General features: G+C 43.1%; 1 pseudogene; it reads left to right on the top strand.

Moving 5' to 3' along the window:
- The first annotated feature begins 255 nt into the window (after positions 1 to 255).
- On the top strand, positions 256 to 4755 carry LOC101722857 (protein IMPACT pseudogene; annotated as a pseudogene).
- Positions 4756 to 20024: the final 15269 nt, after the last annotated feature.

The raw sequence follows: 20024 nt of genomic DNA, 5'->3' as shown, positions 1-20024 counted from the left end.
CATGGCACCCTTGCATTGCGGAGCACTGTCCTACACTGGCTGGTGAGCAGATGACGCCAGTTACTAAGTTCTGCTGCCAACAGCAGAGTAGCTGCACAAGAAGAGTGTCTACTTCTAGGAGGGAATTTGCAGAACTACAAGATGCTCCTACAACCAAAACAGCTACTGAGTAGTAATAACTCTAAAATGGCATAAATTTTGTGCCACAGGATACCATTTTACCTTAAATCTCCATCCTGTGTGATGGGACCAGCCATGCGTGCTGAGGGCTCCGCGTACGTGGGAGAGCCTGTCTGGAACTGATAGGGCGAGGATCTGTCCTGGTCCGGGGTTTGCTGGAGGAAGGGCAGAGAGGGAAGGTCCTACTGAAGCACTGCATGAAGCAGGCATGAGACACTGGGCCCCTCAGGGTGGCACACACACCTTCTGACATTGCCCTGATCTCATTTACAGCTGTCTTTGGTCCAGGGCAGGCTGTGCAGTCTCGGGCTCCAGTGCCCAGGAAGTTGTGGTGCCCATGCCCTGCTACTCCAGACCCCTAGCTCCACACTGCATTACTGAATATTTTCTCAGGCAAGGCTCTGCAGGAGCACTTTGGAAACCTGAGATAGTCTGGCTGTCAGGATAGGCAGCAGGTGGCAGTAACACCGGTGATAAAAGCCATGAGTATGTGTGTGTGTGTGGGGGGGCGGTGTGGAGAGCATCAGATAACAGAACACTACGGTTAATATCCAAAATCCAACTGCTTCCTTCCATCCCAGCAATGGACAATACAGCATTGAAATTGAAAACACAATGCTATTTGCATTAGCATCAAATGATTTCTTAGGTATAAATCAAAAAGAATAGACACAAAGTCTATTTCAGGAATCTTACAAAATCCTGATGAAAGAATCAAAGAAACAGAGAAAAGAGGAAAATAGAGGAAATAGAGAAATATCTAATTTGCATGACAAGGAATGCTCAATATCATCAATATGTCAGTTTTCCCATTCAGTGCAATCCCAGGCCCAATCTCAGTAATTATTACTTTGTGGATCTCAACAAATTGATTCTAAAGCTCAGGTGGAAAGGCAAAAAACAAAACAAAAAACACAAAAACAAAAATAAAAACCACTAAAACAAGAATCCTCCACACAATGTGGAAAAAGATCAAAGTCAGAGGGCTGACACTCACCATAGTCAAGTTCACTATGAAACCACAGTGATTGAGACAGCATAGTGTTTGGGAGAACAGATAAGAGCCTGGAAGGAGACCCACAGATGTCACCCTTGGAGTCTGAGAAGGAGCGAGGCAGATCAGGGAGAAGAAGGGAACTTTAACAATGACACCAGAGTAGCTGTACAGCCACATGCAGAAAGAAGGAAAGAATTGAAACAAACTTCATACTTTTCCAAAAGTTAACGCAAAGTAGATCAGACAGAAATGGAAAACATGGAATTATGAACCTCCCAGAAGACAATAGAAATCTCAGTGACTGGGTTTGGACATGACACCAAAAGCAGAATCTATGAAAAAAACTTGACAATTTGGACTTCATTAAAATTAAAAATGTCTACTCTGAATGATTTTGCTAGAAGAATGAAAAGAGAATTCACAGATCAGGAGAAAATATTTGTAGGACATTGATCTGATAATAAAGGAATCATGCCAGAACATACAAAGAACCCTCACAGCTCAACATGAAATCAAACCATCCTGTTAAAAAGTTCAGAAAAGACATCTCACCAAAGCAAATAGACACAAGGGAAAGCATATGAATGGAGACTTGGCAGCTTAAGCCATTAAGGAATTGTAAATCAGACAAGGATGTACTGCAGGACACCTATAAGAAGGGCTAGAACCAGAACACTGATTCCACCTGCTCTTGGAGGGTGGGGGCCCGGGCTTTCTCCCACTGCCAGCAGGAATGTGGGGTGGGATGCACTCAGAGTTTTCACAAGTGCTAACAAACTCTTACAGTACGATCGGGAACCACACTCTTAGATGCTCTTGGATATCTACAGGAAGGAGCTGGTAGACATCTCACATACTCTCAGGAATTATCCCAAGGAGTGGAAACTTACACCTCCACTGACCCAGTACATGGTTGTGTAAAGCATTTTTATTCATAATTGCCCAAATTTAGAAGGAGCAGAGATGTCCTTCGGGAGCTGAATGGATAAACTGCGGTAAATTCAGCCAAAGGAATACTAAGAAGAAATGGTCTATCAAATTACACAATAAAACAAAGGAAACTTGAAAGCATAGTAAGTGCTAGAAGCTAATCAGAGAATCTAGGTGTTATATTATTTGTTCTATGTGACATGCTGGAAAGGGCTGTGGTAACCGGGGGTTGGGGGCACAGGAGTTGAACACATCAAGCAGAGAGGATTTTGGGCAGCAGAACTACTCTGTGTGATGCTGTAATGGTGGATACATGACATGAAGCATTTTTCAGAGCCCACAGAATGCATGGCATGCAGAGAAGCAATCGCAGACTAGGTAAATACAGTGCATCGATTTCAGTTGATCAGCTGTGACAAAGCCATGTGAACATGAACACAAGATGTTACTAACTGGAAATTGGGGGTAGTGATCTCCTGCAAGCTTTGCAATTTCCAGCTTGTCAGCTCCTAACCAGGTTGTGCCCCCTCCATCTCAGAGAGAGAGAGAGAGAGGGAGAGAGAGAGAGAGAGAATTTTTTGGCTGTGATTTTTACCTCTGGGTCTTGGAGTTCTTGCTAAAACCTCCTATCTCTTGAGAGCAAGTTGAAAGCAGCAACACTTCTGCTCACAGAAATCTTCTTTTCTGGGTCTTTCATGCAGCTCCACTCTTTAAGAGGAGACAAAATGCTATGCTGGAAATGTTTTCCATTTAGCTTGTTTTTGTTTTTTGGAGGATACCACTGAAACCTGTGAATAAGACAGCTTTGATTCCTTGATGCAAAACAATGTCTTGCCAAGGGAAAGGATGGCATCTATAGAAAGCTTCTCTCTTTTCTACATAGAGCAGCCATTCCACTGAGCTTGAGAAGACTCTGACTTCTCTCCAGAGGGAAGAAATGGAGCACATGTGGGTACAGGAACTTTCTTCACCACATGTGACTTCCTGTCATGAACAGAAATTCCTCAAAGTCTTTCGGTATATGTGGAAGTACCCGGGATTCCTGACAATCTTTAATTTGGGAAGAAAACTTCATGGAAAAATTGGACTAGATACAAAAGGGCAAGATGGGGAAGTACAGATATTTGATTAAAGATATCTTTTTAAAATAGCAAGACCAGGCCATTCCGGGTCGGCTGCACAGCAGCCAGCAGCTGCCGCTCCCTGCCCCCGCTTTCGGACAGGGGGAGTGGGAGGCAGCGAGTCCACTCCGGGGCCACATGGCTGAGGAACGCAGGGAAAGACCAGAGGTGGAATGAAGAAATTGAAGCGCTGGCAGCCATTTATGGCGAGGAATGGTGTGTCGTTGGTGAATGGGCCAGAGTGTTTTGTATTAGAGTTAGCGATGACAAAGATCATCCCAAATGGACAGTTTGCTTGCAGGTGACGCTGCCGAATGAATACTCAGCTACAGCTCCACCTATTTATCAATTGACTGCTCCTTGTCTTAGAGGATAAGAACGTGTGAATATATCCAAAGCCTTGAGGAAATATATATGGAGAATATTGGTGAAAGTATTCTTTACCTGTGGGTGGAGAAAATAAGAGATGTTCTAATTCGAAAATCTCAGCTGGCAGAACTAGGCCCAGTTGTACAGAAGAAAACTGAAGAGGAAGACGTTGTATGTGAAGATTATTTCTTTTTGGAATATGACCCAGGAAATCCACACAAAACATTTGATTACAGCTACAGTGAAAATCCACCAGACCGAAGAAGTACTTTTCAGACATACTTGGCTCCAGAAGTATGTCCTAAACAGGTGAAAATGATCCTTGCCAAGTTGTATGAGAATAAGAAAATAGCTAGTGCTACTCACACCATCTATGCCTATAGAATATACTGTGAAGGTAAACAGACCTTCTTGCAGGACTGTGAGGATGACGGGGAGACAGTGACAGCGGCCGGCGGACGTCTTCTCCATCTCATGGAGATTTTGAATGTGAGGAATGTCATGGTGGTAGTGTCAGGCTCGTATGGAGGGATTCTGCTAGGACCAGATCACTTCAAATGTACCAACAACTGTGCCAGAAACATACTAGTGAAGAAGAATACACAAGTTCACTTAAGGAATCATCTAAAGGTTTGGGAAAGAACAAAAAAGTAAAAAAGGACAAGAAGAGGAGTGAACATTAATACTTGAAACTACGTAAAAGGTTACTCTGCCTATAATTACATACACATTGTGTAGTCATCAAGGAATATATTGTGTCGAGAGTGTATCCTTGACTGCTCCACTTAGCCAGTTCATCGTGGACACCAGCATTATCTTTCCTTCTTTGGTTACATCATCTGCCAAAAATAGAGAAGCTATGATATATTCATATATCTTGCAGGCTTATTTGGGAAAATCAATTTGAACTTAGTCACTGTTTCATCTAATTTTAGGAAGGTAGCAGTTGCCCAGGGCAGTACCTGAATTAACTGTCCTTTTCAGTACATACCAGGTGCCTTTGCTAGGTGGGGAAGAATGTCTCCTGAGGAAAATAAGTACCTGATTTTTTTGTCATAGAGATTCTCATGCTGCTAAATGAATATTGTCTTTTACTGCTCTTTATGGCTTATTGGAATAGGAGCTCATTAAAGATTGATCTTGGAGAGTTTTTTCATGCGATTTTAGTTCATAAGTATGTCACTTTTAATTTTATAGTGTTCTTCATTGAGTAGCAGAGGAAGTGAAAATCCAAGTATCCATCTGCAGTTCTGTGCTGAGCTGGTAATTCATCTACCATATTTGTTAGCCTAAGTGTTATGCCTCAGTTTCTGTCACAAATTGGTGATTACAATCACCACTTTTAGTTAAAAGTGATTTTCTAGTCTGTGTCTTTTTTTGTTTAATTCTTGTACAGTAAAGCAGTGAATATGAAGTATCAGTAGGCTTCTTCCACCCCTGAAATGTGTTCATGTAATATTCTGGTCTCTTGTAACAACCTGAAGTACTTTTTTTGTGATTGTTATTGAGGAATTAAAACATAGCTATGGTTAATGGGACATTTGTAGAGGTGGCAGAATGACACTGGTATAGGACAAGAATTTGTTGGCTGGTTTTCTCCAGTCTGTAATTTTGAAGAGAGGAAGAGGAGCACATCTCTTGATTGGAAAAATAAAGAAATCCTTTTTTTTTAAACCTCATATGCAAGTTATTTCTATGCCTTTAGGTCATAAATTAACCTTTGAGATATAATAAGTTAGGAACTGTTTCCTTTCACATATGATTGCAAATCATTTTTAAAGGTTACCAATTGATCACAGACTTGTCTGAGATTCTCTTCTCAAAGAAGGGAACAGTAATTAGGAGGCAGTTTTGGGATGGCACTGGAGAATGGGAAACAGAACAGGTTGGGTAAATATTATTTCTCTTTTTTTCCTTTATTTTATCTTTAAAAGATCCAACATCTTTACTTGGTATTTTTAATAAGAATCTAATAGCTTTACATGAAAATTTATTTTGAGGCATGTAATCTTTCAACATTTAAAATTGCAAATTATTAAAGCCATAGGATGACCTATTTGGAGCACTTAGTTTCCATCAAATGTTAAATATGTGCTGCATATTAACTGTTAATTCAAGAAGTTAGAGGACATTTACTAACATTAAAATAATCTCACAATTTTGGCTTTTCAAGCTTGACAAGTGATAGAAAACAGTAAGAATTTGATGATGCAGAAAAAGAAACACCGCTTAGTTTTTCTGCCACATCAAAAATTTGTTCTTGTTGTTTTATCTAACATTGGAGTACTTACAGAAAACAAAACACCATTTATATCTTTCATCTCATTTTTCCTTACTTAAAAAAATCTTACTTTTTGCTTCTTTTTATGAAGGTACTAATCATATTTTCTGAATTAAAATTTACTTTCCTTTACCCAAAATCAGTTAGCTGGTAAGTGAGAGTCAAAATTTTCCAGTTCTGAACCCTGAGTTGTTTCATACTCTGCTGCTTGTGGAAACCCTAAGGACAGTATGTTTCTTTTCTATTTAAAATTTCTCTGAAATAGAATATTTCTCAATCCTCCAAATAGCAATTTTCTAAAACCAGATCTATCCTGTGGCATATTTTATAGTATACTATATTAGTTACAAATACTCTCCATATTTCAGAATATAAAAGCAAGTAGAATCTACTTTTTAAATGGGAACAACAACTGCTGCATCAAAGGTATGCTATGGAGGTATGTGTCCTAAAGCAGCCTAGTTGAAGAGAATTTTATCACACTATTTATAACCAAAGAAGAACAGCATGACACAGAGACTGTTTGCAGGACAAGTGAAACTTATTGGGAAAAGTACATAATCATCTCCAATTCCACTGTAGAGATGACCATTATAAACATTTGGTATGTACATTTGTTATTTTTTGTATGCATGATTTTGTATGTATGGCTATTTTTATTGCCACAAAAATGGTATTAGACTGTATATACTGTTTTGTAGCCTACACATTTCATATAGAAGTATATTGTTAGCATTTTTCCATGTCAATAAATATTCTTCTGTCTTAAAAATAATAATAAATAAAAAATAAAATAGCAAGACCAGAAAAGATTCCAGGAGTCTCCTGCCCAGTGAGTTGAGTGGTCAGTCACTCTAATGCCCAGGGTGGAGAGGGTGATTGGGCCAGGGTGCTCTGGAGCCCCAGCGGGGGCACTCTGGGGGTTCTGTTTCCTCTCTGTGCTGCTCCTCTCCTGGCATGTTCCCTCACTGCTGGGCAGCTGGCTCTTGAGAAGCTGCTCTGAGAGAGTCCAAGCTGACCCAATTGAGGCCCCTCTTCTCTCTTGTGTGACTCCCAGCTCATCTTTCGCTATTGGGGATCACTGGGTACAAAACGTCCCATCTCTTGCGCAGATGCTAAGGTAATAGTACAGGTGCTTTGGGAGCAGTCTGTGTTTCCTTCATTCTCTGCACTGGCTCTTCCTGGAGGGTCCTGTGGAAAAGCTCCTTAGCCAAGATCTGAGCCCCAGTTCAAGACTGGGCCAAGGCCCAGGAGTCTTTGTTAGAGGAGTTCCTGCAGGAATCCCAGCACTTCCCTCCTCTTCCCGGGATATGCGCCAGTCCTTGGAAGCCTCATTGACACTCTTAGCTAATTCTGTGATCATCACAGAGGAAGCTCAGAATGTAGACATCACCTTCCATTCTGTGGCTCCTCTGAAATAAGAGCTGCTGTTGTTAAAAGAAAAGGATGGAGGAAAATCAGATAAAGTCTCTAAAACACAGAATATAAAGCATGGAGGAAGAATGCTGCTGACTGAAGAGGGGATTCAAAGGATTGAGGCTTGGGTGTCTGCTTCAGGGCCCCTGGGAGTTCTTTATCCTGATTTATGGGTTTTTGTTGTGATGGGAGGAAGAGATCTAAGGAAGGTCAATGCCAGGAAGCCACTTTAACAACCTCAGAGCCGGGGTTCTCTGCAGGGAGTTACATGGCCCTTCAGTTTGTTTGCGCTTTTACTCCTATTTTTGTTTTCTTGACATCGAGTCCTCTTTCAAAAATGTTTAAGTGAAATGTATGTGAAGAAATTCTGTTTCTACAGCCCATCCATTACCATGACACTTCCCAGCTTCTGACTTGCAGATAGATTTTCTTTGAGACCATTTTGTGTTTTAACAGCATTCTGTTGCTGTTATACCCTTATTTTGTATTTTTTTTAAAAAGACTTCTCTCCTTTCTTTGTGAAATTTCACTGAGAGGCTGAGGGCAGATGTTGATCTGGAGAGAATGACTACAGTGAACAGTGATGCTGGAAGCCACAGGCCTAAAACCCTCCCATCGTCCTGTGTTTTCTCAGCAGACAGCAGGACTGTTTTCTCTGAGGAGAAAGCATGTTTTGGCTACAGTCCTAGTGTCTGCTCCTTTGCAAGTTTGCTCCCACACTTGCTATCTGCTGCTCTGGTCTTGAGGGTTGGGCTCAGTCGGCAGCAAACCACCCTTCCTGCAGCTTTCCAAGGGTGCTGGCAGAGAGGGACTGTGCAGGATCCTTCACAGGCAGATGAGGCTGCCAGGCCCTAATTACCGGGCAGCAGCTAGTGCTGGCAGATGTGGGAGATGGAAGGACTGGGCCACAACAAGGATAGTCCCCGTGTAGAAAGCTGTTGTTCAGGGAGTATGTCCTGGAGTGAGACCATTCAAGTAAATTGGAGTGAACTCCATTCTCACACATAGGGATGAGCTTTGAGGATTGGTTTAGAGCTGAGTTGGGAGGGACCAAACATTTCCTGTTAGTGCAGAGGGGCCCGCTAGGCAGGGGAGTGACAACAGGAAGACACATTGAGCTGGAAGCATAGCAAAAAGCCTTCCCAACTTGGCACATGGACCCCAGGGCAGACCTGCAGAATAGGCTTCCTAAATGCTTGCAGCAGCCACACCTTACTCCCTAGGGGACACATGGAAGTGAGTGGGGAAGCCACTCACAGTTCTTGGTGCCCCAGTGACTCTTCTTGGGAACAGAGATCTATTGGTAAAGGGGACACTGGAGGGGCACAGTGACTCCCCTGATCATGGGAGGAGACTCCCTGACTTCATGGGAGGAGAGTGTACAATGTTCCCTTCTGCTCAACAATTCCCTTAACATCTACCATTATTCCCTCATATGTGGAAACTGAAGTGTTGACCTAAAAGGAGAAGATACTAGGGATTTGGAGGGGTGGGGTGGGAGAGGGGTGGCTGGTGTTGAACAGTGCATGCTGCATGCACATGTGGAAACTCCATGTGGACCCTAACAGTGCGTACAATTAACACATGTCAGCAAAAGTCTTTTGACACAAGATCACTGAAACTGAGCTGTGGCATCTCTAATTGAATGTTAAAGTCCCTGACAAACATGGAGCAGTACCTGAAGCACCTGATCTCAGGACAAGTGCAGAATAATCTAGTTTTCTATAGTAATCACACATTGTGCATTAGATCTTTGCCCCCAAGAAAATGCATGCTGAATCTTGACCACAGGGTAGCAATGTAGACAGGAGGTGGAACCCATGAACAGGCAGGGCCCAGAGGGCTCACAAGCACCCAAGCAGGATCAGTGCTTATCCACAGGAAGGGTTGAATCTTGTAGGGTTGGGGGAAGCATCCACAAGAGCCTTTGATTGTGAAAGAGTGAGCCCTGGCCCCACCCCAGCCCTACCATGAATAGCCAATTCTCTCTCCATGTCTCCTGTGTGCTGTGCTATAGGCAGAGGCCAGCAACACGCAGTCAGGACTTTCAAGCTACCAGAATCAGGAGTCAAGTGAACCTCTTTTCTTCAACCCTCACTCAGCATCAGGTAGTCTATTCTAACAAAACCAAACAGACTTGTTCAGATTTAAAATGGTAATAGCTAACAGATACCATGTTATCTACCAGATAGTTTACACTTAATATTCACATCACTGTTAAAAGATACTGTTATTATCTCCATTTATCAGTTAGGTGATAGATGTAAACCACATCACTAAAGAGTAGTGGAACAAAATTTCTAACTCAAGCAGTCTGACACTAGAACTAATACTTTTCTAGGCCACATAGCAAGATCTTGTCTCAAAAAACAAAGAAGGAACAACTCATGGTCTTAACTACTACATTAAATTTCTTGTCATTGCAACTTTATGCACATCCACAAATTAATTGAAAATTTTAAAAATCTGAAATGCTTTGGTTTTAATTTTTCAATATTACCTTCTGATTTAATACATCTCTGGATTGTCTACATTGCTGAATTTAACTATGTTGGTTTAGATATTCAATGAGGGGAAAATAGAATTGCCTTCCCCAGATTTGCCTCTTGAAACTGAGCTTCTGAAAAGAAATAAATGAGCACCTGATAGAAACCATGGTCACTGTTCACTGGTTATTCACGACCTGAAAAATGTGCTAATCCTCAGTCACACAGGTGTCACACATACTCGCTGGTGGGCTAGATTGCCTTTTAATGCCACTTTAGACTTGAAAATGTAAAAAGTGTAGGATCCTACAGAAGAAAGTTGCTAGGAGTAGTCTTATTTCACAGGTATCATTGTCTTGGTTGTTCAAAAGTCTTTGAAGATTAATAATGTGACCCAGTACTTTTAAAGATGCTGTGATCCTCTCCTCTAGCACCTTCCTGTCCTGCTTCCTGGGATGAACTTTCTCAGGACCATCAGTCTCACTGACCTTGGGTGCCACCACATGTCTGTCCTCTTTGGCAGGGAGAGCTGTTTCCTCTGGTCACATGTGGAGTGGAACCTGTGCTCCTAGAGCTCAGAAATACCTAGCACAGACGATCCTCTCATGACTAAGCACAGATGAATGGAGTCCTCAGTTTACAAAACTGAAGCTCTGATGTGCTGTGTGGAGTGAACAGAAGCAAGTGGAGATTTGGAGCACAGGCTTTCTGGACACCCTCCACCAACTGAGGCAGCCACAGGGAGCAGCTGATGTGCTGTTGGTAGAACTTCTGGTCTTGTCCATCCACAGAAACCCAGGAAGAGTTTGGTATCAGGAACACACAGATACTTACAGACAAGTTCAACTTGTCTTGAAGATTTTGTCTTGTATTTTTCTTGAAGTTTGAAGAAAAAACCCTATCAAAACTATTTTTACAGAATATTAATACCATCTATTTCCCTAATGATTAGTGCATGAAGCAGTGTGCTAGATATCAGCCTCTAAAATGAGTAGGAAGAGGTTATTGCCTCAGGCAACTGACTTATTAAATTATATCATTTAATCCTCTTAACTATCTCAGTAGCTGCTGTCACATCAACAAGCGTAGGTGAGGCTCCTGGAGCATAAAAAACTTACCCAATCTCCATAAATGAGCAATAGAAGAGCCAAACTTGAAGCCTGTTTATTTAGCTTCAGTGTCTTAACAATTACTACGCCTCCATAAACAGGGAATATACCAGGTAGTGAAGAATATACAGTGAAGAATTGGTCAAGGGTAGGATATATTTTTATTAATTGAAAAAATATTGATCTAAACACTATCACATGCAGTCTGTGTGTTGCCTGCTGAAAAAGTAGCATCATAGCAACAACAAGAGCTAACTCTCCAGAAGAATTTACAATGGGCCAATACTAATCTAAATCTTATATTAGTACTATGAAGTGATTATTATTTTTCACATTATTTTTTAAAATGGAAGATTAGTTTCAGCCACTTACTCAATGTCAGTGAATTGGTAAGTGGTAAAGTCAAGGCTCAGGGAGGTCAGAACTGAAGCTCTTAAATGTCAAATGATTGAAATGAACAGCAAGAAGTGACAAAACAGACATAGAATAGCATAAAGATGGACAGTCAGAAGTGACATCATAGACATAGATGATCATAAAAATGGACACCAGGAAATGACTTCACAGACATAGAACATCATAAAGAGGGAATGCAGGAAGTGATATTACAGATCTGGAAGGAGAATATTAGGCAAGAGGAAGTGATGTCATAGACATAGAACATCATAAAGATGGATAGAAAGAAATTACTTCAAAGACCTGAAAGGAGAATATTGGACAGCAGGAAGTGACATCACAGTCCTGGAAGAGGAATGTGGAACTGCAAGGAATGGGGACTGGCCAGCACAAGAAGTGAGCCCTCAGTCTTATTCACAGAGTGCCATATTCAAAGAAAGCAAACAGGCCCATCAAGGGCTGTGTGCAGTGCAGACCCAAGACCAGATTTAGGTTTTATTTTATATGCTATTGGCTTTGGTCAAGATAGCTTAAACTGCAAGGTCTCTGTCCTACAGTGGTAACAGGTTTTTATAATGCTACTGCTCAAATAGACATACAGGATATTAATCACAGCACCTGAAGAATGGAAACCCCTCAAAGCCATTTGAGTACAGAAGAAAAAGTGGCCTTGCAGAGGTGAGGCAGAGATGTCACTGATGGCCACTAAGCAGCTGTGCCTACCTCAGGCATCACTGTATCCAGAGACTCAAAGATGTCTTGAAAAATGCATCTCACATTACTCCGTCTCTTTCCTCTGCTTTGCTTTGGCAAAGACAGTTCCCAGGCTCACCCAGGCCTTGGTGCTCATGACTGGCAGGCAGATGCAGGGAGGATATTCTTCTTCCTGTGTTCAGAGGGATGCACTGTAAAGGATTCTGGGTGGTCATGTACACAGCCCTGGTCTGGATTGTAGGCAAGTGGATTCTGACTGGCAAAGAGAGGAGCTTGAGCTTAATGGTCCACCAAAGGGACAGAGACACTTTTTCAGTGGAAAAGATATCTAGTCCTCAAAAAAAAAGGGAGGCTGCATAGATAAAGAGCACAAATGTGCTCTAGACAGGGCAGCTCTCCGCATGCTATGATAGGAATGGCAAGAGAAGCCCCACCACTCACTCTGTCTTCCTGGATGGCCTTCCTTGGACACAGACCTTCCACTGTTAGTCTCTTAGGTTAAGGCATGGAGAGTCTCTTCTTTTTTCTGATACAGGGTCTTGCTTATGTAGTACAGGCCTTGAACTTGCTATGAGCCCATACTGACCTTGAACTTGGTGATTCTCCTGCCTCCGCCACTCAAGTACAGGGATTACAGGTATGTACCACACACCTAGCAAGAGCTCTTTTAAAGTGGCAAATAAGTTATATGGGAGGCTGAAGCATTACACCATCATTACCCATTAACAGTTTATTAGGGAAGAGCTTTTCAGATCAGCAACTTTATTGTTCAGTTCTGCCCAGGGCAGGCTCTGAGTAATGCCTATTTCTTTAATGGTGGGTTCAGTGAATAGTTAAGGAAAGAAACAGAGTGAATTGACCTTTGAGATTAATCCTGCACTGTGGACACCTCACAGATGGCAGTGAACTTAGAGCCTGGCTGCATTCACTCCTCAGTCAATGGGGTGGCTTGGGGTGGTTGGGGGAGTGGCTGCCCCAGAGATGGTAATGTTCCCTGAGTCATCTCATTTAATGTGTGTGAGATACCCTCCAGGTGCACATTGTTATTATCCCCTTTTTACTATGGAGGAAATTTAAGTAACTCAGCCAAGGTCACACAGCTGCTTACCTGTGGCACCAGCACCTGACCTCCCCATCTTGCTGTGCTACAGGCTACAGAGATGCAGATGGTGTGTAGGGAACATGGCCGCTGGGTGGGGGTCCACAGAGGTGATGTCTTGTGTCTGTCCAACTCAGAGCCTGATCCTCCAGGTCTTCAGAGGTCATTTGGGAATTAAATTTTAGCAGCTGTACCTCAGACAAAGGTCTACTCTCTAGAATATATAAAGAATTGAAAAAAATCAGACCCCCTAAATTCAAAGACCCAGTTCAAAAATGGGCATCTGAAATGAACAGACACTTCTCAGACAAAGAAGTAAAAGCAGGAAATAAACACATGTTCAAAAAAACGTTTAACATCACTGGTCATTTGAGAGATGCAGATGAAAACAACACTGAGATTCCACCTCACCCCAGAAAGAATGGCTGCTATCAAGAAATCAACCAATAACAAATGTTGGTGGGGGTGTGGGGAGAAAGGAACCCTTCTCCATTGTTGGTGGGAGTGCAGACTGGTGCAACCACTGTGGAAATCAGTATGGAGATACCTCAAAGAACTAGGACTGAAAGTCCCATTTGACCCAGCTCTTCCCCTGCTGGGGATCTTCACCAAAGAATTAAAAGAATCATACCACAGTGATATATGTACACTCATGTTCATAGCAGCACAATTTGTAATAGCTAAAGCCTGGAAACAGCCCAAGTGCCCATCAACTGGAAACTGGATAAAGAAGATGTGGGTTTTTAAAAATAAAATGGAGTACTACTCAGCCATAAAGAACAAGGGTCAGCTGGTCTTTTTACAGTCCCCAAGTTTCTCAGTGCTTCTTCCCAGTTCCTCCCCAGGTACTGGTGTTTGTGTGCCCTGATAAGTTCTGCCTAGAGTATTTTCTGGGCATGCAAAGGTCACACACCAGACAGGAAGCAGCTAAGGAGAATCACCAACAGCTGATCACTGATGCCTACCAGGGCAGGAGCCAGCTCCATCAACTGTGTCTGTGACTGCTGTCACCCCTGGGTCAGGATGCTGCAGGACAGGTGGTGCTTGCTCCCTGGGCCCTTGCATACTCAGGTGCTACTAACAGGGTTAGGGAGAACTGTACCTAAAATAAAAACTATGGTGATAGGTTCCAGTATATTGACCTTGAGAATTTGGCTAGAAGCCTTAAAACTAGCATCATCTGAAAAACTGCACCCCGCTTTTCACGTTAACACTTCCTTTTCCTGGAGTCTACCTACACCTGTCCACACTCCTACCTTTCACCTAAATCTGGAAATCCTGGAACCAGCAGGTGGTTTGGTGTCATAATTAAGTGAGCCCCCCACTCCCCTTCTTGCCAAGCAGGTGCCTGCTGTGCAGGAACCCACACCCACACGTGGGCTCAGACTGAAGCAAAGGTTTACAGGGCATCAGACCCAGAAAATGAGGTTACAACCTTGGGAATGTCTAGATTCTGAGAAAACTCTAGAAGAAAAGAATCAATAAAGCAAACAAAGACAGTAACCAAAAGATAACATCTTTTCGAAACAGGCAAAAGCATGGACAGCAATTCACAAAGCTGACAGATAAGTGGCTCTGATGTAAGAATGAATAGATGGGAAATGGCTTAGCAGTGGGAAGGAAGCCTCACTTGGTGATGCAGATGTGTTGTCAGCTGTCAGGCGGGATGCAGGGGAGTGTAAGATCGAGGGCCTTACCAAACGCTCCGAGGAGCTGACTGCAGGGAAGAACACCCGAGAAGGAACACACCGGACAAGTTGGAAAGTAAAACAGACCTTAGCCTGGCCAGACGGCACTCCCAAAGCAAAGTAGCTTAGAGAGGCGACTAGCCCAGAGTCCGAGGTTCTTTTTATAGGGGGTTGCAGGAGAAGTTAACAGGTGAAATTTACAGAAGAGGAACAAAGGTTAGTGGTCAGCTGACACGTACTGATGGTCAGCAGATGTTTGTAGATTGTTCTATAGATAGTGGTGTTTGGAACATCAGTTTCGAACAAAGAGTTGAGTAATTTACTTTGGGACCTTATGGCTGATGCAGATCTTATCTAGTTTCCCAGAACTAACAAGCATCTTTATCTATTTACTCACATTCAATCACAGTTGGGGCTAGGGGAGTTTTATGATTACAGAGTTATGCAGTCCCACATTCCCCACTGATTTTACAACTTAAGTAATCTTATGTATAAACGTAGGCATCCATTGTATACAACAGCATGACAATAGTAAGCATATACACACAACTATAATGATGAGAAAAAGTTGTTTTAACCATTGTAGGTTGGGCAACCATTTAGTTAGCCATTGGAACAAGTCCCAGCCATCTTCATTATGTACCCTTTGAGCCAGGTCTTCCAATTGTTTTACCTTTTCTTTGATTTTTGGACTATTGTCAGTAAGATTGAAACAACACATATTTCTTATTTTCTCACAACCTTGGTGGTGGAAGAGCAACAAATAGACTATCGCTGCCCTGTTATCTAAGATTGCCTGTCTCTGCTCTTGTAACTCTTGGTTAATTAATGCCAAGGCTGATGAGGTAGCATTTAACCCTTTGACCACCTTGCATGCTAATTTCCATACTGCCTTTTCAGCAGAGACTCCTATAGAAGGCAAGGCAACAAAAGATGCTAACATAGTTATTACCTCAGCATCTGTCAACAGACCTACATCATCATCGCATCCTGGTGCAGTATAGGGTGACCAACATTTAGTTCTGTTTGGCATAATCAAATCAGTTCTATCTGATAGAACCATAGCTAGATGACTCAAGAAGCAACTGGTCTTGGTTAAATTGGCTGGGATATAATCGAAAGTTATTCCTTCACAGGTATAAAACCATCCTATTGGCAGGGAGATATGGCAATCATTATACACAATTTTTTGTTTTATATGGCAGGGCATCCCTTCCGACCATTTTATCCTCAGACATTTGGTTGTACAATTTTAGTACACAGCACATTGGGTATTATTTGACATAATTACCCTGGGTGTATATAATTTGACAGCATTTTTAGGTTTATGACATGAGGCATGTCCCCAATACATGATGGAAATTTACATCAACATTTAGACAGAATTCAGACAAATTAAGCAAGTTTGCCAATTGAATCCATACATTTTTGTGTGATCTAGTCCTTTTGGGGGCAATACTGCCAGTGTCCCAGAGAATATTATCATGAAGGCGAAACATCTCCAACCTGCTCCAATCTTAGCTTTTGGTCACCTGGTTGGCCAATAACCTTCCATTTGTCCTTTTTGACATCCACGGGGGTCCTATTTTTAGATGGTTGCGATATATCCAGGCAGAATGTCCAGCCACCTTCACCATCAAGGGAGTTGACAGGACAATAGGAACCGGTCCCTTCCAATGAGGTTCCAGGGTCTTGGAATCAAACCTGTGAATAAAAAACCAAATCTCCCGGCTTATAGGGTAAAGTTTGTAAAGGTTTTTCACTAGGACTAGTCATCTCCTTTCATAATGTCTCATGTAGCTCTGACTGAAGCTGATGAACTGCTTTTAAGGATTTAAGGAGTTGAAGGTGGGAAAACTTTTCCTTTACTTCTACATCTATTAATGGAATGATTGGGGGAGATGGCCCATAAACAATCTGAAAGGGGGACAGATTGAGGGGAGGCTTGGGAGTGCCCCTTGTTTGGAGGAGGGCAAAAGGGAGAAGCTCTACCCAACCTAGTTCAGTCTCCAAGCATTATTTAGTCAGAATCTCCTTTAAAATTTGATTTGTTCTTTCTACCTGTCCTGAACTTTGAGGCCTATAGGCACAGTGTAGATTCCACTTTATTCCGAGGATATTACTAATTAATTTAGATATCTTAGCCGTAAAGGCTGAACCATTGTCAGACCCCAGAGCTAAGGGCAAACCAAAATGGGGAACTATTTCTGTCAGGAGCTTTTTAACTACTACTTCAGCTGTCTCTCATTTAGTGGGGTATGCTTCTACGTATCCTGAAAAGGTATTCACAAAAACTGGCAGGTATTTGTACCCATACATGCCAGGCTTCATTTCAGTAAAGTCCAATTCCCAATGTTCTCCTGGAGTTAATCCTCTGTGTCAGACCCCAGGGGGCCTGGTTACACAATTTGCATTTACCTTGAGGCAGGTGGGGCATTGTCTCACCGTGTCCTGGGCCTTTTGGGCTAATCCCTCGCCGATGAAATGAGGTCACAGGGCAGCCATCATCCTTTTCTCACATAGTTCTCGCAGCAGTGTATCTGCTACAGTGGCTGGGAGCACCACCTTTCCATCCTTAGTGGCCCACCATCCATGTTTTCCTCGAGTCCAGCGTCTCCTGTTCATTTCCACTACTTCTTTATCTGTGTATAGGGTTTTTCTGGGAGTACTGGCATGGGAAGCAGAACCTTTTGCTTCCCCACTGATTTTTGGGCAGCTTGTTTTGCCACCTGGTCAGCAGCATTATTACCAATCATCTCAGGGCTAAGCCCCTTCTGGTGCCCGTGGCAATGGATGATGGCAACCTCTTGGGGCATCCAGATTGTTTGTAGCAATGCCAATATCTCAGTCTTATTTTTGATTTCCTTTCCTTCGGAGGTCAACAGCCCTCTATTTTGATAAATCTCCCTGTGTACATGGGCAGTGGCAAAAGCATAATGGCTATCAGTGAATATATTTATCCTTTTTCCTTTTCCCAGTTCCAGAGCCTTAGTCAAAGCAATCAGCTCAGCCCTCTGTGCTGATGTCCCTTGAGGTAGCCCCTGGTCCCATTCCACCTGTTGGTCCTGGTTGACCACTGCCGCTCCAGCATACCATACACCATCACGAATGAAACTGCACCCATCAGTATAGAACGTTATCTCTGCGCAGGGGAGGGCCTGGTCCATCAAGTCTGGACGTCCTCCACTCAAGTTTTCAAGAGTCTCATGGCAATCATGGATGGGTATTTGTTCATCAGATTCCAAGAGTAGAGTAGCCAGATTGAGGCTAGCGGTAGTGGCAAACTTAATGCGTGGCTGTTCTGATAGGAGTCCTTGATATTGTAACAGTCTGGTATTAGACAGCCATTTGCTAGGTGAGCTATTCAACAAGGGCTCAATGGCTTGGGGAGCAGTCAAAGTCAAATCCTGTCCATAGGTCAATTTATCAGCCTCTTGGGTTAAAACAGCTGCTGCTGCTACTGCTCTCAGACAAGTAGGCCACCCTCGGGCCACTGGATTGAGCTTCTTTGAGAGGTACACCACGGGTAGCTACCATGGCCCCAAAAGCTGAGTAATCACTCCCTTGGCTACCCCATTTTTCTCTGCTACATACAGGGTGAAGGACTTGTTTAAGTCTGGCAATCCCAGGGCTGGTGCTGATGTAAGTGCAGTCTTAAGCAATTGAAATGCCTGCTGGCAAGCCTCGGTCCATTTAAGGGGCATATTTCCTCCTGCAGTGGCTTCATGCAGGGGTTTGGCAATCTCAGCAAAGCCAGGAATCCAAATTCTGCAATAGACGACTGCCCGTAGGAATTCTCGCACCTGTTTCTTTGAGCTCGGCTCCAGAATCTGGAGAATTGCAGATACCCTTGATTCTGCCAGCCTCCTCTTTCCCTTTTCATGAATATAGCCCAAGTAGGTTACCTTGGTCCAGCAGAGCTGAGCTTTCTTCCAAGACACCCAATATCCCAGGTCCTGGAGGGCTTTCAGGAGGCCCTCGGTGGCTGCAATGGATTCTTTATAGGTTGAAGTCGCCACCAGGAGGTCATCGACATACTGAAGAATAGTCACCTGGGGAAACCCTTTCTTTACCTCTTGTAAATCTTTGCTGAGAGCTTCCCTGAACAGAGTGGGGGAGTTTTTGAAACCCTGCGGCAGCTGGGTCCATGTCAGCTGTCTGGTAGTCTCAGTGTCTGGGTCCGTCCATCTGAAGGCAAAGAGGGGCTGGCTCACTGGTGCCAGAGGCAGGCTGAAAAATGCATCTTTGAGGTCTAATACTGAGTACCACGCATGAGCAGGAGGGATGAGACTCAACAGAGTATAGGGGTTCGGTACCGTTGGGTGAACGGTCTCCACCCAGCTGTTTACCTCCCACAAATCCTGTACCTGTCTGAAGTCTGAGGTGCCTGGCTTCCTTACAGGAAGCAGGGGTGCATTCCAGGTGGATTGGCAAGGGCCCAGGATACCTGCTTCCTGGAGTTGGTGGATGTGTTTGGAGATCCCCACCTTGGCCTCATCAATCTTTTTTATCTACTAGATGAACCCCATCTCTTTCTTTCTTAGTCTCTTTCTCTCTCTTTCTTTTCAACTTTTCACTATCCCTTTTATAATGGCCCTTCTCTTTGCAATATGCACATCGATCCTTCTCTAACAAGGGCCGAACTTTACTTTTATCCTCTTTTTTATTTTCTCCATGTTCCTTTTGGATGAAACCTCCATCTGCTAAGGCTGCAATATTTGCTTTTTTTAAAAATCTTTTTAGCCATTCTGTCATCAAAAGGATTCCTGTTATTAAACACCTTCATTGTCACACTCATCAATTTTTCCCTATTTTCTCCCTCAACTCCCTCCATCCGCTGTAATTTCTTCCTAATATCTGGGGCCAACTGAGTGACAAAAGCCAAATTAATTGCCTGTCAATTTGCAGGGGCATCTGGGTCAAATGGAATATATGTACAGTATGCTTCCAACAGATGCTCCAGAAAGACAGAAGGGGATTCTTCAGGTCCTTGAAGGACCTCGCTTACCTTGCTCAAATTGGTAGGCTTTCAAGTGGCTCCCCTCAAGCTGGCTAGGAGATGCTGATGGTAGTTTTGGAGAGCTTCTCTCCTACCTGAGGAATTAGTTTGCCACGGGGGACAGGTGGATGGAAGTTGTGCCTCAATATGGGCCTGCTGTTGTTCATCGAGTGGGCCCTCCATTCCTCCTAACACTGACTTTATGGCTCACTCTCAGATCCTCTCTCTTTCCTCAGAGG

This window comes from Heterocephalus glaber, unplaced genomic scaffold (assembly GCF_053883595.1).
Source record: "Heterocephalus glaber isolate CG9 unplaced genomic scaffold, H.glaber_assembly_v1.0 deba00000470, whole genome shotgun sequence".
Lineage (NCBI taxonomy): Eukaryota > Metazoa > Chordata > Mammalia > Rodentia > Bathyergidae > Heterocephalus > Heterocephalus glaber.
This window is presented reverse-complemented; position numbering and strand designations above follow the sequence as displayed.